The 20,150-nt window shown below is 49.0% G+C and overlaps 1 pseudogene; it reads right to left on the bottom strand.

Annotated features, from left to right (window-relative positions):
- Positions 1–661: 661 nt before the first annotated feature.
- Positions 662–1,352, bottom strand: LOC149548734 (18S ribosomal RNA; annotated as a pseudogene; the record flags this gene model as incomplete).
- Between the last annotated feature and the right edge of the window lie 18,798 nt (positions 1,353–20,150).

Genomic DNA, 20,150 nt, shown 5'->3' with positions numbered 1-20,150 from the left:
CTTTGTTTGTTGGATTTCTAAGGTGCACGATGCACCCTTGTGTTGTTGGGTGTTGACACATCCCGAATCCTGAGCACCTAATGGGTGCGACGAGGAACGCTGTGGTGTGTCCCCGCCCCATCCCCTTGCAAAGGTGGGAGGCGATGCATGGGAGAGTCGTGTCAGCGGACGGGGCCCCTGCCCCGCAAATCATGCGAGTGCACCCATCCTAAACACAAAACACTCCAAGCGACGAGTCAACACACCTAGGCAAGGCAATGGGGGGTTGCAGCAGTCCCAACTTGCCACCGTCGAAACGACGGATCCCTGGCACAGCACCATGCATGCGATCAGACCGTGAAATCTCAACAGGGGACGAGGCCCGGACCCCCTCTGAACTGCAACTGACCAGAGTCCTCTCACTCTGACATGGACATCGTTCAAAGGCACTGATCCTAATCCAGATTGCATTCGAGTCTCTTCTTCAGCCCATAGGGAATCCATGCTTTCGATCACGAGCATTCGATGTGACCCTCGACCTCGATGGCGCTAGACCCATAGCTTGGCCGTCCAGCACATCACTGCAGGGCCGAGTGTCCGCATGTCGCCGAGATTTCGGGGGTGGGGAGGAGGCTAGCTCCCCATCCCCTACACAATTTAGGGTCTCGAACCAACAATGATCCTACCGCAGGTTCACCTACGGTAACCTTGTTATGACTTCTCCTTCCTCTAAATGATAAGGTTCAGTGAACTTCTCGCGACATCACCGACAGGAACCGCCGTCGTCACCGTAATTCGAACACTTCACCGGATCATTCAATCGGTAGGAGCGACAGGCGGTGTGTACAAAGGGCAGGGACGTAGTCAACAAGAGCTGATGACTCGCGCTTACTAGGAATTCCTCGTTGAAGATCAATAATTGCAATGGTCTATCCCCATCACGATGCAATTTGGCAAGATTTCCCAAACCTTTTGGGCCAGGGAGAGAAACTCGTTGGTTGCATCAGTGTAGAGTGTGTGCGGCCCAGAACATCTAAGGGCATCACAGACCTGTTATTGCCTCAAACTTCCATGGCCTAGGAGGCCATTTTCCCTCTAAGAAGCTGGCTGCGAAGGGGAACCTCCATGTAGCTAGTTAGCAGGCTGAGGTCTCATTCGTTAATGAAATTAACTAGACAAATCGCTCCACCAACTAAGAACGGCCATGCACCACCACCCATAGAATTAAGAAAGAGCTCTCAATCTGTCAATCCTTACCATGTCTGGACATGGTAAGTTTCCCCGTGTTGAGTCAAATTAAGCCGCAGGCTCCACTCCTGGTGGTGCCCTTCTGTCAATTCCTTTAAGTTTTAGCCTTGCGACCATACTCCCCCTAGAACCAAAACACTCTGATTTCTCAGAAGGTGCTGGCGGAGTCCTTAGAGCAACATCCGCCGATCCCTGGTCGGCATCGTTTATGGTTGAGACTAGGATGGTATCTGATCATCTTTGAGCCCCCAACTTTCATTCTTGATTAATGAAAACATCCTTCGCAAATGCTTTCACAGTGGTTCTTCTTCCATAAATCCAAGAATTTCACCTCTGACAATGAAATACAAATGCCCTCGACAGTCCCTATTAAACATTACTCCGGTCCCAAAGGCCAACGGAATAGGACCAAACTCCTATCGCGTTATTCCATGCTAATGTATTCAGAGCATGGGCTTGCTTTGAGCACTCTAATTTTTTCAAAGTAATGGCGCTGGAACCGCGACCCAGCCAATTAAGGCCAGGAACACGCTGCCGGCAGAAGGGATGTGAGGGCCAGTGCACACCCAGAAGGCAGACCAACCGTGACGACCCAAGGTCCAACTACGAGCTTTTTAACTGCAACAATTTAAATATACACTATTGGAGCTGGAATTACCGCGGCTACTGGCACCAGACTTGCCCTCCAATGGATCCTCGTTAAGGGATTTAGATTGTACTCATTCCAATTACCAGACTTGATGAGCCCAGTGTTGTTATTTATTGTCACTACCTCCCCATGTCAGGATTGGGTAATTTGCACGCCTGCTGCCTTCCTTGGATGTGGTAGCCGTTTCTCAGGCTCCCTCTCAAGAATCGAACCCTAATTCTCTGTCACCCGTCACCACCATGGTAGGCCTCTATCCTACCATCGAAGGTTGATAGGGCAAAAATTTGAATGAAGCGTCGCCAACACAAAGGCCGTGCGATCCGTCGAGTTATCATAAATCACTGGAATAGCGGGCAAGCCCGCGTCAACCTTTTATCTAATAAATGCATCCCTTTTGAGAGTCAGGATTTGGTCCAAGTGTGTAGGAATTCTTTTGGGGATTCGTGCCGATGGAAAAAATTTGTGCAATACCCGAGCAACACCGGACGAAGGTGGTAGATGAGGGCTCCTGTTTTAGATCAAGTTTTAAAATCACCAAGTAGACGTGGTGAGGGGCTGGCAACTGCTACCAAACCTTTTTCTAAAATTGCACCAGCTGAGTGACAAGAATACATGATCTAAAGGAGAGTCCAGGAATAGCACCCTCGAGGGTGGGCTTCATGACCCTCTAATTTATTCAACATAGGCATCCATCGTTTCAAAATCCGACATTTCCATCTGCCCTGACAGTGGCATTAAATCAATGAGGGGGGCACGGGAGAGGCTCGCGGCAACCACCTCTCCCATTGTAGCCATGATAGGCACGCAAAATTTTTTTTCTAGAGTGCCAAGCACCCACCTCATGGCTAGAGACAAGGGCTCGCCATTAGATCAACTTCGAAATCGCAGAACAGACGCGGTGTAGAATGGCAACCGCTGCCAAGTCTCTTTCATAATTGCATTGGTCGAGTGATCGAAAAAGGTGATCTAAGAGAGGGTCCAAGCGTAGGGCATTCATTGGGGTAATCGCACCGATGGCAAAAATTTATGCAATACCCAAGCAACACCGGACGAAGGTGCTAGACAAGGGCTCTCATTTTAGATCGAGTTTTAAAATCACAAAGAAGATACGGTGAGGGCTGGCAACCGCTGCCAAACCTTTTTCCGAAATTGTGCCAGCTGAGTGACAAGAAAACATGATCTAAAGGAGAGTCCAGGAATAGCACCCTTGGAGGTGGGCTTCATGCGCTTCTAATTGATTCAACGTCGGCATCCACCGTTTAAAAATCCAACATATCCATCCACCCTGACAGCACCGTTGAATCAATGAGCTGGGCATGGGAGAGGCTCACGGAAACCACCTCTCCCATTGTAGCCATGATAGGCTCGCAAAAAATTTTGCTAGAGCGCCAAGTACCCACCTCATGGCTATAGACAAGGGCTCGCCATTAGATCAACTTCGAAATTGCAGAACAGACGCGGTGTAGAATGGCAACCGCTGCCAAGTCTCTTTCGTAATTACGTCGGTCAAGTGATCGAAGAAGGTGATCTAAGAGAGGATCCGAGCGTGTAGGCATTCATTGGGGGATTCGCGCTGATGGAAAAAATTTGTGCAATACCCGAGCAACACCGGATGGTGGTGCTAGACGAGGGCTCCCATTTTAGATCGAGTTTTAAAATCACCAAGTAGACGTAGTGAGGGGCTGGCAACCGCTGCCAAACCTTTTTTTGAAATTACGCCAGCTGAGTGAAAAGAATACATGATCTAAAGGAGAGTCCAGGAATAGCACCCTCGAGGGTGGGCTTCATGCCCCTCTAATTGATTCAACGTCGGCATCCACCATTTCAAAATCTGACATTTCCATCCGCCCTGACAACAGTGTTGAATCAATGAGGGGGGCACGAAAGAGCCTCGTGGCAACCACCTCTCCCATTGTAGCTGCGATAGGCATGCAAAAAATTTTGCTAGAGCACCAAGCACCCACCTCATGGCTAGAGACAAGGGCTCGCCATTAGATCAACTTCGAAATCACTGAACATACGCGCTATAGAATGGCAACTGCTGCCAAGTCTCTTCCGTAGTTGCATCGGTCGAGTGATTGAAGAAGGTGATCTAAGAGAGGGTCCAAGCATAGGCTCCAAATCCTTAAAAATCCAAATCCTTTAAAATTCCTACCAAACAGCCATTCACGACCCAATTTTTTATGAGGTCGGCAGAGAAGCAAAAGATTGTCATCGGTTAAGAGATGTGAGTTCATGGAGCTGAGGGACTAAAATGGTCATTGAGCTCATCCGATCAACTGGATGAATTTCACCTTGAAGGGGCCCAATCCAAAAGTTCTAGAGGTCATCTCCGGGAACTCTCGAGAACAAGGCCCATCTTACATGAAAACTCTGCTACTGCGCAAACATAGGTCATAATTAAAGAGAAATTGCGAGGCCGTCACAATGGCCCGAGGCCAATGGCTCTGACTAAGTCAATTTTCTCTTGCAATCACCATGCCGCCATTCATAGAGAGATCTCCCCATTCACTTGTGACATGACGCACAATCCAAGGTCTAGACGCGAGCTCGCCCTTGAAAGAAAGACCACTTTCCAAGACATCCCCCGATGACACATTGGAACATCAACCACTGTCGAACCATTCCCAATGTTGTGCCGATCGAGTTGGCACAGAGGCGACCTTAGGGAGCTCCCACGTAGCAATCAGGATGTGCTTTCATGCCCATCTCTCACAAAAACCAATGTTAGCTGTGGACAAATTTGGAATCCAAGGGCTCGCATCCATCGATATCGTCGACACTAGGTCTATATATTCAAAGGCCACGGAGAGGTTCCGATAAGAGAAGCTCCCCTGCTCGCTCGCACAAACATCCCAAATTCTAGACACAAGCTCCCGCCCTTAGCATCGCTCTCCAGATCACTGCAACGACACCATTGGAATGATAACCGCTGCCAAATCATTCTAAAAATTTTGTGCCAAAGAAGTTGTTGCGTAGAGAATGACTCTAGGGAGAGAGCCCTCGCATAGCAAAATCAGGATGGCTTCACGGCCCTCCCAATAGAAACGATGCTGGTGCCAATATTCCAAAAATCCGAATAACGTGTCTTTCACGAACACCAGCACTGATTTCTATTAGGGAGGGTCACCGAGAACTTTTGTTATCAAAGCTCCCATTGTAGCCGCGATAGGCACACAAAAAATTGCTAGAGCCCCAAGCACCCACCTCATGGGTAGACAAGGGCTCGCCATTAGTAGATCAACTTCGAAATTTCTAAACAGACGCACTGTGGAATGGCAATCGCTGCTGAGCCTCTTCCGTAATTGCGTCAGTCGAGTGATCAAAGAAGGTGATCTAAGAGAGAGTCCAAGGCTAGGGATTCGTTGGGGGATTCGCGCCGATAGTAAAAAATTATGCAATACCCGAGCAACACCGGACGGAGGTGCTAGACGAGGGCTCCCATTTTAGATCAAGTTTTAAAATCACCAAGTAGACGCGGTGAGGGCTGGCAACCGCTGCCAAACCTTTTTCCGAAATTGCGCCAGCTGAGTGACAAGAAAACATGATCTAAAGGAGAGTCCAGGAATAGCACCCTCGAGGGTGGGCTTCATGCCCCTCTAATTGATTCAACGTCGGCGTCCACCGTTTCAAAATCCAACATATCCATCTGCCCTGACAGTGGCATTGAATCAATGAGGGGGGCACGGGAGAGGCTTGTCGCAACCACCTCTCCCATTGTAGCCGCGATAGGCACGCAAAAAAATTTTCTAGAGCACCAAGCACCCACCTCATGGCTAGAGACAAGGGCTCGCCATTAGATAAACTTCAAAATCACTGAACAGATGTGCTGTAGAATGGAAACCGCTGCCAAGTCTCTTCCGTAGTTGCGTCGGTCGAGTGATCGAAGAAGGTGATCTAAGAGAGGGTCCAAGCGTAGGCATTCGTTGGGGGATTCACGCCGATGGCATAATTTTATGCAATACCCGAGCAACACCGGACGGAGGTGCTAGGCGAGGGCTCCCATTTTAGATCGAGTTTTAAAATCACCAAGTAGACGTGCTGAGGGATGGCAACCGCTGCCAAACCTTTTTCTGAAATTGCGCCAGCTGAGTGAGAAGAAAACATGATCTAAAGGAGAGTTGAGGAATAGCACATCCAGGGTGGGCTTCATGCCCCTCTAATTGATTCAACGTCGGTGTCCACCATTTCAAAATTTGACATATCCATCCGTCTTGACACCGGCATTGAATCAATGAGAGGGGTACGGGAGAGGCTCGCGGCAACCACCTCTCCTATATAAGCTATTAGTGCAAGGCTCGCTCTGCATTAGAAATTAGCGAACACACTGACATCCGCCTTAAAAATCCAAATCCTTTAAAATTCCTACCAAACAACCATTCACGACCCAATTTTTTATGAGGTCGGCAGAGGAACAAAAGATTGTCATCGGTTAGGAGATGTGAGTTCATGGAGCCGAGGGACTGAAATGGTCATCGAGCTCATCCGATCAACTGGATGAATTTCACCTTGAAGGGGCCCAATCCAAAAGTTTCAGAGGTCATCTCTTGGAACTCTCGAGAACAAGGCCCATCTTACATGCAAACTCTGCTACTGCGCAAACATAGGTTGCAATTAAAGAGAAATTGCGAGGCTGTCAAAATGGCCCGAGGCCAATGGCTCTGACTAAGTCAATTTTCTCTTGCAATCACCATGCCGCCATTCACAAAGAGATCTCCCCATTCACTTGTGATGCGATGCACAATCCAAGTGCTAGACGCGAGCTCGCCCTTGAAAGAAAGACCACTTTCCAAGACATCCCCCATTCACTTGTGACGTGACACACAACCCAAGTGCTAGACGAGAGCTCGCCCTTGAAAGAAAGACCACTTTCCAAGACATCCCCCGATGACACATTGGAACGACAACCGCTGTTGAACCATTCCCAATGTTGTGCCAATCAAGTTGGCATAGAGGCGACCTTAGGGAGCTCCCGCGTAGCAATTGGGATGTGCTTTCATACCCATCTCTCACAAAAACCAATCTTAGCTATGAACAAATTTCACCGCAATGACACCATTGGAACGATGACCGCTGTCGAACAACTCCCAAATTTGTGCCCCGATGGAGTGAGAAAGAATAGCAACTTTGGGGAGCCGCGCATCGCAAACTGGCTGCTTCTTCATTCCGCTCTTATATATAGATCCGATGTCATTGATTTCATTTGGAATCCGAGGTTGCATTCGTCCTTGCTCACACAAGCAATGGCTCTTCTCATTGAATGGCCACAGGGAGCTTCCGATCACAAAGGCTCCCTTGTCACTCGTGACGCACAGCCCAACCACTTTTCAAAATTGCGCCAGCTGAGTGACAAGAAAACATGATCTAAAGGAGAGTTGAGGAATAGCACCTCGAGGGTGGGCTTCATGCCCCTCCAATTGATTCAACGTCAGCGTCCACCATTTCAAAATCTGACATTTCCATCTGCCTTGACACCGCCGTTGAATCAATGAGAGGGGCATGGGAGAGGTTTGCGGCAACAACCTCTTCTATATAAGCTATTAGTACGAGGCTCGCTCTGCATTAGAAATTAGCGAACACGTCGACATCCGCCATAAAAATCCAAATCGTTGAAAATTTTGACCAAATAGCCATCCACGACCCAATTTATTATGAGGTCATCTAAGGAGCAAAAGATTTTCATCGGTTAGGAGATGTGAATTCATGGAGCCAAGGGACTGAAATGGTCATCGAGCTCATCCAATAAACTGGATGAATTTCACCTTGAAGGGGCCCAATCCAAAAGTTTCGGAGGTCATCTCCTGGAACTCTCAAGAACAAGGACCATCTTACTTGCAAACTCTGCTACTGTGCAAACATAGGTTGCAATTAAAGAGAAATTGCCAGGCCATCACAGTGGCCCGAGGCCAATGCTCCGACTAAGTCAATTTTCTCTTACAATCACCATGCCGCTGTTCACAGAGAGATCTCCCCATTCACTTGTGATGCGACACACAATCCAAGTGATAGACACGAGCTCGCCCTTGAAAGGCCAGGCCACTCTCTAATACATCCCCCGATGACACATTGGAGCAACAACCACTGTCAAACCATTCCCAATGTTATCTTGATCGAGTTGGCACAGAGGTGACCTTAGGGAGCTCCTGTGTAGCAATCGAGATGTGTTTTCATACCCATCTCTCACAAAAACCAATCTTAACTGTGAACAAATTTAGAATCCAAAGCTCGTATCCATCGATATCGTCGATACTGGGTCTATATATTCAAAGGCCACGGAGAGGTTCCGATAAGAGAAGCTCCCCTGCTCGCTCGCACAAACATCCCAAATGCTAGACACAAGCTCCCGCCCTTAGCATCGCTCTCCAGATCGCCGCAATGACACATTGGAACGACAACCGCTGTCGAACAACTCTTGAATTTGTGTCGATGGAGTGAGAAAGATGAGAAACTTTGGGGAGCCGCGCATGGAAAACGGGCCACTGCTTCATTCTGCTCTTATATATAGATCCAAGGTCGTTGATTTCGTTTGGAATCTAAGGCTGCATTCGTCCTTGCTCACACAAGCAATGGCTCTTCTCATCGAATGGTCACGGGGAGCTTCCAATTACAAAGGCTCCCTTATCACCCGTGATGCGCAGCTCAACTGCTAGACGACGGCTTGCCCTTCAGATCGCTGCCTAGGCAACCACCACAATGGCACCATTGGAACGACAACCACTGCCGAACCATTTCGAAATTTTTTTGCCAAAGAAGTTGTTGCAAAGAGAACGACTCTGGGGAGAGAGCCCTCGCATAGCAAAATCGGGATGGCTTCACGGCAGCTGGATGGGATTTGAATTCATGGAGCCAAGGGAGTGAAATGGTCATCGAGCTCATCCGATCAACTCGATGAATTTCACCTTGAAGGGGCCCAATCCAAAAGTTTCGGAGGTCATCTCCTAGAACTATCAAGAACAAAGGCCAATCTTACATGCAAACTCTGCTACTGCGCAAACATAGGTTGCAATTATAGAGAAATTGCAAGGCCGTCACAATGGCCCGAGGCCAATGCTCCGACTACTAAGTCAATTTTCTCTTGCAATCACCATGCCGCCATTCACAGAGAGATCTCCCCTTTCACTTGTGACGACGCACAATCCAAGTGCTAGACGCAATCTCACCCTTGAAAGGCCACGTTCCAAGACATCCTGATGACACATTGGAATGACAATCGCTGTCGAACCATTCCCAATGTTGTGCCGATCGAGTTGGCACAGAGGCCAGAATGGCTCGCCCAGATCAAGTTGGCCAGCATGGCTCACCCAGATCAGCTCGGTCAGATCGGGTCAGCCAGCATGGTGACTTGGTGACTCGGTGAGAGTACATGGAACCGTCAAGAACAAAGGCCAATCTTACATGCAAACTTTGCTACTGCGCAAACATAGGTTGCAATTATAGAGAAATTGCAAGGCCGTCACAATGGCCTGACGCCAATGCTCCGACTACTAAGTCAATTTTCTCTTGCAATCACCATGCCGCCATTCACAAAGAGATCTCCCCATTCACTTGTGACGACGCACAATCCAAGTGCTAGACGCGAGCTCGCCCTTGAAAGGCCGCGTTCCAAGACATCCCGATGACACATTGGAACGACAACCACTGTCGAACCATTCCCAATGTTGTGCCAATTGAGTTGGCACAGAGGTGATCTTAGGGAGCTCCCATGTAGCAATCGGGAAGTGCTTTCGTACCCTTCTCTCACAAAAACTAATGTTAGCTGAACAAATTTAGAATCCAAGGCTCGTATCCACCGACATCGTCGACACTGGGTCTATATTCAAAGGCCATGGAGAGGTTCCGATAAGAGAAGCTCCCCTGCTCGCCTGCACAAACATCCCCAAATGCTAGACGTAAGCTCTCACACTTAGCATCGCTCTCCAGATCACCGCAATGACACATTGGAATGACAACCGCTGTCAAACAACTCCCGAATTTGTGTCGATGGAGTGAGAAAGAAGAGCCAGATCGAGTCGACGAAAATGGCTAAGCCAGATCGGGTCGGCTAGCATGGCTCGGCCACCATTTTTCGTCGAGAGCTTTCGATATTAAAGCTCCCATGTAGCCGAGATAAGTACACCATGACAAATTGCTAGAGCGCCGAGCACCCATAGCAAATTGCCATTATACCAAGCAACGCCAGAGTGCTAGACAAGGGCTCACGTTTAGATCAAGTTTTAAAACCACCAAAAACACACACCATGGATCGGCAACCGCTCCCTCACCTTTTCCAAATTTGAGTCATCGGAAAACATGATCTAAAGGAGAGCCGAGGAAAAGCACTGAGATCACTTCATACCCCTTTCATTCATTCAACATCAGCATACACCATTTGAAAACCCAACAATGCAATCCGCTATAAGCTATTAGAAATCTGCGATAGTGTGGACAACTCCCTTAAAAATCCAATTCAATGAAAAATGTGACCAAACAGCCATCCACAACACCATTTTTGGAGCTCGCCCAGATCGGCTCGGCCAGAATGGCTCGCCCAAATTGGCTCGGCCAGCATGGCTCGGCCAGATCAGCTCGGCCAGCATGGTGACTTGCTGACTTGGTGAGAGTACTTCGAACTGTCAAGAAAAAAGGCCAATCTAATGTGCAAACTTTGCTACTGTGCAAACATAGGTTGCAATTATAGAGAAATTGCAAGGCCATCACAATGGCCCGAGGCCAATGCTCCGACTACTAAGTCAATTTTCTCTTGCAATCGCCATGCCGCCATTCACAGAGAGATCTCCCCATTCACTTGTGACGACACACAATCCAAGTGCTTGACGCGAGCTCGCCCTTGAAAGGCCGCGTTCTAAGACATCCCGATGACACATTGGAACGACAACCGCTGTCGAACCATTCCCAATGTTGTGCCGATCGAGTTGGCATAGAGGTGATCTTACGGAACTCCTGCGTATCGATCGGGAAGTGCTTTCGTAACCATCTCTCACAAAAACCAATGTTAGCTGATCAATTTTAGAATCCAAGGCTCGTATCCATCGATATCATCGGCACTAGGTCTATATTCAAAGGCCACGGAGAGGTTCCGATAAGAGAAGCTCCCCTGCTTGCTTGCACAAACATCCCCAAATGCTAGATGCAAGCTCTTGCCCTTAGCATCGCTCTCCAGATCACTGCAATGACACATTGGAATGACAACCGCTGTTGAACAACTCTCAAATTTGTGCCGATGGAGTGAGAAAGAAGAGCCAGATCGGGTCGACAAAAATGGCTAAGCCAGATCGGGTCGGCCAGCATGGCTCGGCCACCATTTTTCACCGAGAGCTTTCAATATTAAAGCTCCCATGTAGCCGCGACAAGTACACCATGAAAAATTGCTAGAGCGCTGAGCACCCATAGCAAATTGCCATTATACCAAGCAACGCCGGAGTGCTAGACAAGGGCTCACGTTTAGATCAAGTTTTAAAATCACCAAAAACACACGCCATGGATCGGCAACCACTGCCTCACCTTTTCCAAAATTGAGTCATTGGAAAACATGATCTAAAGGAGAGCCGAGGAAAATCACTGAGATCGCTTCATGCCCCTTTCATTGATTCAACATCAGCATACACCGTTTGAAAACCCAACAATCCGATCCGCCTAGACACCAATGTTGAATCAATGAAAGGGGCATGGGAGAGGCTCGCGGCAACAACCTCTCCTATATAAGCTATTAGTGCGAGGCTCTCTCTACATTACAAATCTGCGATAGCACGGACAACTCCCTTAAAAATCCAATTCAATGAAAAATGTGACCAAACAGCCATCCACGACACCGTTTTTGGAGCTCGGCCAGATCGGGTCGGCCAGAATGGCTCGCCCAAATTGGGTCAGCCAGCATGGCTTGCCCAGATCAGCTCGGCCAGCTTGGCTCGGCCAGCATGGCTTGCCCAGATCGGCTCGGCCAGATCGGGTCAGCCAGCATGGTGACTTGGTGACTCGGTGAGAGTACTTGGAACCGTCAAGAACAAAGGCCAATCTTACATGCAAACTCTGCTACTGCGCAAACATTGGTTGCAATTATAGAGAAATTGCAAGGCCATCACAATGGCCCGAGGCCAATGCTCTAACTACTAAGTCAATTTTCTCTTGCAATCGCCATGCCGCCGTTCACAAAGAGATCTCCCCATTCACTTGTGATGATGCACAATCCAAGTGCTAGACGTGAGCTCGCCCTTGAAAGGCCGCGTTCCAAGACATCGCGATGACACATTGGAACAAAAATCGTTGTCGAACCATTCCCAATGTTGTGTCGATCGAGTTGGCACAGAGGCGATCTTAGGAACTCCAGCGTAGCAATCGAGAAGTGCTTTTGTACCCTTCTCTCACAAAAACCAATGTTAGCTGAACAAATTTAGAATCCAAGGCTCGTATCCATCGATATCGTCGGCACTGGGTCTATATTCAAAGGCCACAAAGAGGTTCCAATAAGAGAAGCTCCCCTGCTCGCTTGCACAAACATCCCCAAATGCTAGACACAAGCTCCCACACTTAGCATCGCTCTCCAGATCACCGCAATGACACATTGGAATGACAACCACTGTCGAACAACTCCCGAATTTGTGCCGATGGAGTGAGAAAGAAGAGCCAGATCGGGTCGACGAAAATGGCTATGCCAGATCGGGTCGCCCAGCATGGCTCGGCCACAATTTTTCGCCGAGAGCTTTCGATCTTAAAGCTCCCATGTAGCCACGATAAGTACACCATGAAAAAATTGCTAGAGCGCCGAGCACCCATAGCAAATTGCCATTATACCAAGCAACGTCGGAGTGCTAGACAAGGGCTCACGTTTAGATCAAGTTTTAAAATTACCAAAAAGACACGCCATGGATCGGCAACCGCTGCCTCACTTTTTCCAAAATTGAGTCATTGGAAAACATGATCTAAAGGAGAGCCGAGGAAAAGCACTAAGATCACTTCATGCCCCTTTCATTGATTCAACATCAGCATACATCGTTTGAAAACCCAACAATCCGATCCGCCTAGACACCAATGTTGTTCAATGAAAGGGGCATGGGAGAGTCTCGCGGCAACAACCTCTCCTATATAAGCTATTAGTGCGAGGCTCACTCTGCATTAGAAATCTGCGATAGCACGGACAACTCCATTAAAAATCCAATTCAATGAAAAATGTGACCAAACAGCCATCCGCGACACCGTTTTTGGAGCTCGGCCAGAACGGCTCAGCTAGCATGGCTCGGCTAGAATGGCTCGGCTAGCATGGCTCAGCCAGAATGGATTGCCCAGATCGGCTTGGCCAGAATGGCTTGCCCAGATCGGCTCGGCCAGCATGGCCCGGCCAGAACGGCTCGGCCAGCATGGCTCGGCCAAAACGGCTCACACAGATCGGCTCGCCCAGAACGGGTCGCCCAGATCGGGTCTGCCAGAATGGCTCACCCAGATCGGCTTGCCCAGCATGGCTTGCCTAGAACGGCTCGACCAAATCGGGTCGGCCAGAATGGCTCGTCCAGATCGGCTCAGCCAGCATGGCTCGGCTAGAACGGCTCAGCCAGATTGTGACGGTGACTTGATGAACGGACTTAGAGATTCGACTTGGTGGGCCGACCTGGCGGGGTGACTTGATGAATGCACTTGAAGGGTTGACTTGGTGGGGTGACTCTATGAACAGACCTAAAGAGTTGACTTGGTGAGAGTACTTGGCAGGGTGACTCGATGAAAGGACTTAAACAGTCGACTTAGTGAGAGTACTTGGTGGGGCGACTTGATGAATGCACTTGAAGAATTGACTTGGTTAGAGTACTTGGTGGGGCAACTTGATGAACGGACTCAAAGATTCGACTTGGTGAGAGTACCTGGTGGCTCGACTTGATGAGAAATCTTAAAGAGTCAACTTGGTGAGAGTACTTGGCGGGGTGAACTGATGAATGAACATAAAGAGTCAGCTTGGTGGGAGTACTTGGTGGGCCGACCTGGTGGGGTGACTTTATGGACGGACTTAAAGAGTCGACTTGGTTAGAGTACTTTTTCTGGTGACTTGATGAACGAACTTGAAGAGTCGACTTGGTGGGGTGACTTGATGAAAGGACTTAAAGGGTCGACTTGGTGAGAGTACTTGGCGGGGCGACTTGATGAACGGACTTAAAGGGTCGACTTGGCGGGGTGACTTGATGAACGGACCTAAAGAGTTGACTTGGTGAGAGTACTTGGCAGGGTGAACTGATGAACAGACTTAAAGAGTCGACTTGGTGGGAGTACTTGGTGGGCCGACTTGATGAACGAACTTATAGAGTCGACTTGGTGAGAGTAGTTGTTCTGGTGACTTGATGAACGGACTTAAAGAGTCGGCTTGGCGGGGTGACTTGATCAAAGGACTTAAAGAGTCGACTTGGTGGGGTGAGTCGATGAATGAACTTAGAGGGTCGACTTTGCAGGGTGACTTGATGAACGGACCTAAAGAGTTGACTTGGTGAGAGTACTTGGTGGTGTGACCTGATGAACAGACTTAGAGAGTCAACTTGGTGAGAGTCCTTGGTGGGCCGACCTAGTTGGGTGACTTCGTGAACTGACTTAAAGAGTCGACTTGGTGGGAGTACTTGGTGGGGTGACTTGATGAACGGACTTTAAGGGTCGACTTGGCGAGGTGACTTGATGAACGGTCCTAAAGAGTTGACTTGGTGAGAGTACTTGGTGTGGTGACTTGATGAAAAAAATTAAAGAGTTGAATTGGTGGGGTGACTTGATGAACGCACTTGAAGGGTCGACTTGGTGGGGTGACTTTGTGAACGGACCTAAAGAGTTGACATGGTGAGATTTCTTGGTGGGGTGACTTGATGAACATAGTTAAAGAGTTGACTTGGTGAGTGTAGTTGGTCGGGTGACCTGATGAACGCACTTGAAGAATCGACTTGGTTAGAGTACTTGGTGGGGTGACTTGATGAACAGACTTAAAGATTTGACTTAGTGGGCCAACCTGGCGGGGTGACTTGATGAAAGGACTTAGAGAGTCGACTTGGTGAGAGTACTTGGTGACTTGGTGGGCCGACTTGGCCGGGTGACTTGATGAACAAACTTAAAGCGTCGACTTGGTGAGAGTACTCAGTGGGCTGACCTGGTCACGTGACTTGATGAACGAACTTAAAGAGATGACTTGGTGGGCCGACTTGGCCGGGTGACTTGATGAACAAACTTAAAGAGTCGACTTGGTGGGTCGAACTAGCATGGTGACTTGGTGAGAGTACTTGGTGGGCTGACCTGGCAGGGTGACTTGATGAACATACTTAGAGAGTCGACTTTTTGAGAGTACTTGGTGGGTCGAACTGGCGGGGTGACTTGATGAACGAACTTAAAGAGTGGACCTGGTGAGACAACTTGGTGGGCCGAGCTGGCGGGGTGAATTGATGAACAAACCTAAAGAGTCAACTTTGTGAGAGTACTTGGTGGGCCGACCTAGCGGGGTGAGTTGATGATCGAACTTAAAGGGTCGACTTGGTGAGAGTACTTGGTGGGATGACCTGGCGGGGCGACTTGATGAACGAACTTAAAGAGTTGACTTGGTGAGAGTACTCGGGTGGGTGACCTGATAAACAAACTTAGAGAGTCAACTTGGTGAGAGTCCTTGGTGGGCCGACCTGGTTGGGTGAATTCGTGAACTGACTTAAAGAGTCAACTTGGTGGGGTGACTTGATGAACAAACTTCAAGGGTCAACTTGGCGAGGTGACTTAATGAATGGTCCTAAAGAGTTGACTTGGTGAGAGTACTAGGTGTGGTGACTTGATGAAAAGACTTAAAGAGTCGAATTGGTGAGAGTACTTGGTGGGGTGACTTGGTGAACGCACTTGAAGTGTCGACTTGGTGGGGTGACTTTATGAACGGACCTAAAGAGTTGACATGGTGAGAGTGCTTGGTCGGGTGACTTGATGAACATAGTTAAAGAGTCAACTTGGTGAGAGTAGTTGGTCGGGTGACTTGATGAACGCACTTGAAGAATCGACTTGGTTAGAGTACTTGGTGAGGTGACTTGATGAACGGACTAAAAGATTCGACTTGGTGGGCTGACCTAGCGGGGTGACTTGATGAACGAACTTAGAGAGTCGACTTGGTGAGAGTACTTGGTGACTTGGTGGGCCAACCTGGCCGGGTCACTTGATGAACAAACTTAAAGAGTCAACTTGGTGAGAGTACTCGGTGGGCTGACCTGGTCACGTGACTTGATGAACAGACTTAAAGAGTCGACTAGGTGGGCTCACTTCGCTGGGTGACTTGATGAACGAACTTAAAGAGTCGACTTGGTGGGTCAAACTAGCGGGGTGACTTGGTGAGAGTACTTGGTGGGCTGACCTGGCAGGGTGACTTGATGAACGAACTTAGAGAGTCGACTTTGCGAGAGTATTTGGTGGGTCGAACTGGCGGGGTGACTTGATGAACGAACTTAAAGAGTGGACCTGGTGAGAGAACTTGGTGGGCCGAGCTGGCGGGGTGAATTGATGAACAAACCTAAAGAGTCAACTTTGTGAGAGTACTTGGTGGGCCGACCTAGCGGGGTGAGTTGATGACTGAACTTAAAGGGTCGACTTGGTGAGAGTACTTGGTGGGATGACCTGGCAGGGCGACTTGATGAACGAACTTAAAGAGTCGACTTGGTGAGAGTACTCGGTGGGGTGACCTAATGAACAAACCTAAAGAGTCGACCTGGTGAGAGTACTTGGTGGGCCGACCTGGCGGGGTGACTTGGTGAGAAAACATAAAGAGTCGACTTGGTGAGAGTAGTTGGTGGGCTGACCTGGTGGGGTGACTTGATGAACGAACTTAAAGAGTTGACCTGGTGGGCCGACTTGGCAGAGTGACTTCATGAATGAACTTAAAGAGTCCACTTGGTGGGCCGACCTGGCTGGGTGACTCGATGAACGAACTTAAAGAGTCAACTTGGTGAGAGTAATTTGTGGGCTGACCTGGCGGGGTGACTTGATGAATGAACTTAAAGAGTCGACTTGGTGGGGTGACTTGATGAACGCACTTGAAGGGTCGACTTGGTGGGGTGACTCTATGAACGGACCTAAAGAGTTGACTTGGTGAGAGTACTTGGTGGGGTGACTCGATGAAAGGACTTAAAGAGTCAACTTGGTGAGAGTGCTTGGTGGCTCGACTTTATGAGCAGACTTAAAGAGTCCACTTGGTGAGAGTGGGCCTAACGGGTTGATGTGGTGAGTGGGCCTAACGGGGCGATTTGGTGGGGTGACTTGTCAAGTGGTATTAGAGAGCCGACGTGGTGAGGCAACTCGGCGAGTTGGTTTATTGAGATGACATGGTGAGCTGACCTGGCGAGTCGACCTGGCAAGCAAACTTAAAGAGTAAACTTGGCAACGTACTCGAGTTGACTTGGTGAGGCAACTTGGCGAGCAGGCTTAAAGAGTCAACATGGTGAGGTGACTCATTGATTCAACATGGTGAGGCGACTCATGGTGAGGAGCTATCCTTGAGGCAACTTGGTGGGCCTACTTGATTAGTCGACTTGGTGAGCCGACTTGACAAGCTGACACGGTGAGCGGGCTTAAAGAGGCGACGACTTGGTGGGGTAACTCGGCAAGCCAACTTAAAGAGAAGAAACTCGGTGAGCTGACATGGTGATTGGGCTTAGAGAAGAAACTCGGCGGGGCGACTTGATGAACGGACTTAAAGGGTCAACTTGGCGGGGTGACTTGATGAACGGACCTAAAGAGTTGACTTGGTGAGAGTACTTGGCAGGGTGAACTGATGAACGGACTTAAAGAGTCGACTTGGTGGGAGTACTTGGTGGGCCGACTTGATGAACGGACTTATAGAGTCCACTTGGTGAGAGTAGTTGTTCTGGTGACTTGATGAACGGACTTAAAGAGTCAGCTTGGCGGGGTGACTTGATGAAAGGACTTAAAGAGTCGACTTCATGGGGTGACTGGATGAACGAACTTAGAGGGTCGACTTTGCGGGGTGACTTGATGAATGGACCTAAAGAGTTGACTTGGTGAGAGTAATCGATGGGGTGACCTGATGAACAGACTTAGAGAGTCGACTTGGTGAGAGTCCTTGGTGGGCCAACCTGGTTGGGTGACTTCGTGAACTGACTTACAGAGTCGACTTGGTGGGGTGACTTGATGAACGGACTTCAAGGGTCAACCTGGCGAGGTGACTTGATGAACGGTCCTAAAGAGTTGACTTGGTGAGAGTACTTGGTGTGGTGACTTGATGAAAAGACTTAAAGAGTCAAATTGGTGAGAGCACTTGGTGGGGTGACTTGATGAAATCACTTGAAGGGTTGACTTGGTGGGGTGACTTTATGAATGGACCTAAAGAGTTGACGTGGTGAGAGTGCTTGGTGGGGTGACTTGATGAACATAGTTAAAGAGTCGACTTGGTGAGAGTAGTTGGTCGGGTGACTTGATGAACGCACTTGAAGAATCGACTTGGTTAGAGTACTTGGTGGGGTGACTTGATGAACGGACTTAAAGATTCGACTTGGTGGGCCGACCTGGCGGGGTGACTTGATGAACGAACTTAGAGAGTCAACTTGGTGAGAGTACATGGTGACTTGGTGGGCCGACCTGGCCGGGTGACTTGATGAACAAACTTAAAGAGTCGACTTGGTGAGAGTACTTGGTGGGCTGACCTAGTCCCGTGACTTGATGAACGGACTTAAAGAGTCAACTTGGTGGGCCGACTTGGCCGGGTGACTTGATGAACAAACTTAAAGAGTCAACTTGGTGGGTCAAACTAGCGTGGTGACTTGGTGAGAGTACTTGGTGGGCTGACCTGGCAGGGTGACTTGATGAACGAACTTAGAGAGTCGACTTTGTGAGAGTACTTGGTGGGTCGAACTGGTGAGGTGACTTGATGAAGGAACTTAAAGAGTGGACCTAGTGAGAGAACTTGGTGGGCCGAGCTGGTGGGGTGAATTAATGAATGAACCTAAAGAGTTGACTTTGTGAGAGTAATTGGTGGGCCGACCTGGCGGGGTGAGTTGATGACCGAACTTAAAGGGTCGACTTGGTGAGAGTACTTGGTGGGCTGACTTGGCAGGGCAACTTGATGAACGAACTTAAAGAGTTGACTTGGTGAGAGTACTCGGTGGGGTGACCTGATGAACAAACCTAAAGAGTCGACCTAGTGAGAGTACTTGGTGGGCCGACCTGGCGGGGTGACTTGGTGAGAAAACTTAAAGAGTCGACTTGGTGAGAGTAGTTGGTGGGCTGACCTAGCGGGGTGACTTGATGAACGAACTTAAAGAGTCAACGTGGTGGGCCGACTTGGCAGAGTGACTTCATGAACGAACTTAAAGAGTCCACTTGGTGGGCCGACCTGGCGAGGTGACTCGATGAACGAACTTAAAGAGTCGACTTGGTGAGAGTAATTTGTGGGCTGACCTGGCGGGGTGACTTGATGAATGAACTTAAAGAGTTGACTTGGTGGGGTGACTTGATGAATGCACTTGAAGTGTCGACTTGGTGGGGTGACTCTATAAACGGACCTAAAGAGTTGACTTGGTGAGAGTACTTGGTGGGGTGACTCGATGAAAGGACTTAAAGAGTCGACTTGGTGAGAGTACTTGATGGCTCGACTTTATGAGCAGACTTAAGAGTCCACTTGGTGAGAGTGTGCCTAACGGGGCAATGTGGTGAGTGGGCCTAACGAGGCGAGTTGGTGGGGCGACTTGGCGAGTGGTATTAGAGAGCCGACGTGGTGAGGCGACTCAGCGAGCGGGCTCAAAGAGTCAACATGGTGAGGCGACTTATGGTGAGGAGATATCCTTGAGGCGACTTGGTGGTCCTACTTGATTAGTCAACTTGGTGAGCCGACCTGACGAGCTGACACGGTGAGCGGGCTTAAAGAGGCAAGGACTTGGTGGGGGAACTTGGTAAGCCAACTTATCGAGGCAAGATGTTGAGTCGACTTGGTGAGCTGACTTGGTGAGCGAACTTAAAGAGTTGACTTGGCAACGTACTTGAACAACTGACTTGGTGAGCTGACATGGTGAGTGGGCTTAGAGAAGCAACTGGGTGGGGTGACTTGATGAATGGACTTAAAGGGTCAACTTGGTGGGGTGACTTGATGAACGGACCTAAAGAGTTGACTTGGTGAGAGTACTTGGCAGGGTGAACTGATGAATGAACTTAAAGAGTCAACTTGGTGGGAGTACTTGGTGGGCCGACTTGATGAACGAACTTATAGAGTCGACTTGGTGATAGTAGTTGTTCTGGTGACTTGATGAACGGACTTAAAGAGTCAGCTTGGCGGGGTGACTTGATGAAA

This window comes from Cupressus sempervirens, chromosome 7 (genome assembly GCF_028749045.1).
Source record: "Cupressus sempervirens isolate cs-2001-9-10 chromosome 7, ASM2874904v1, whole genome shotgun sequence".
Lineage (NCBI taxonomy): Eukaryota > Viridiplantae > Streptophyta > Pinopsida > Cupressales > Cupressaceae > Cupressus > Cupressus sempervirens.
Note: the sequence above shows the minus strand (reverse complement) of the source record. Positions and strands in the feature narration are given on the sequence as shown.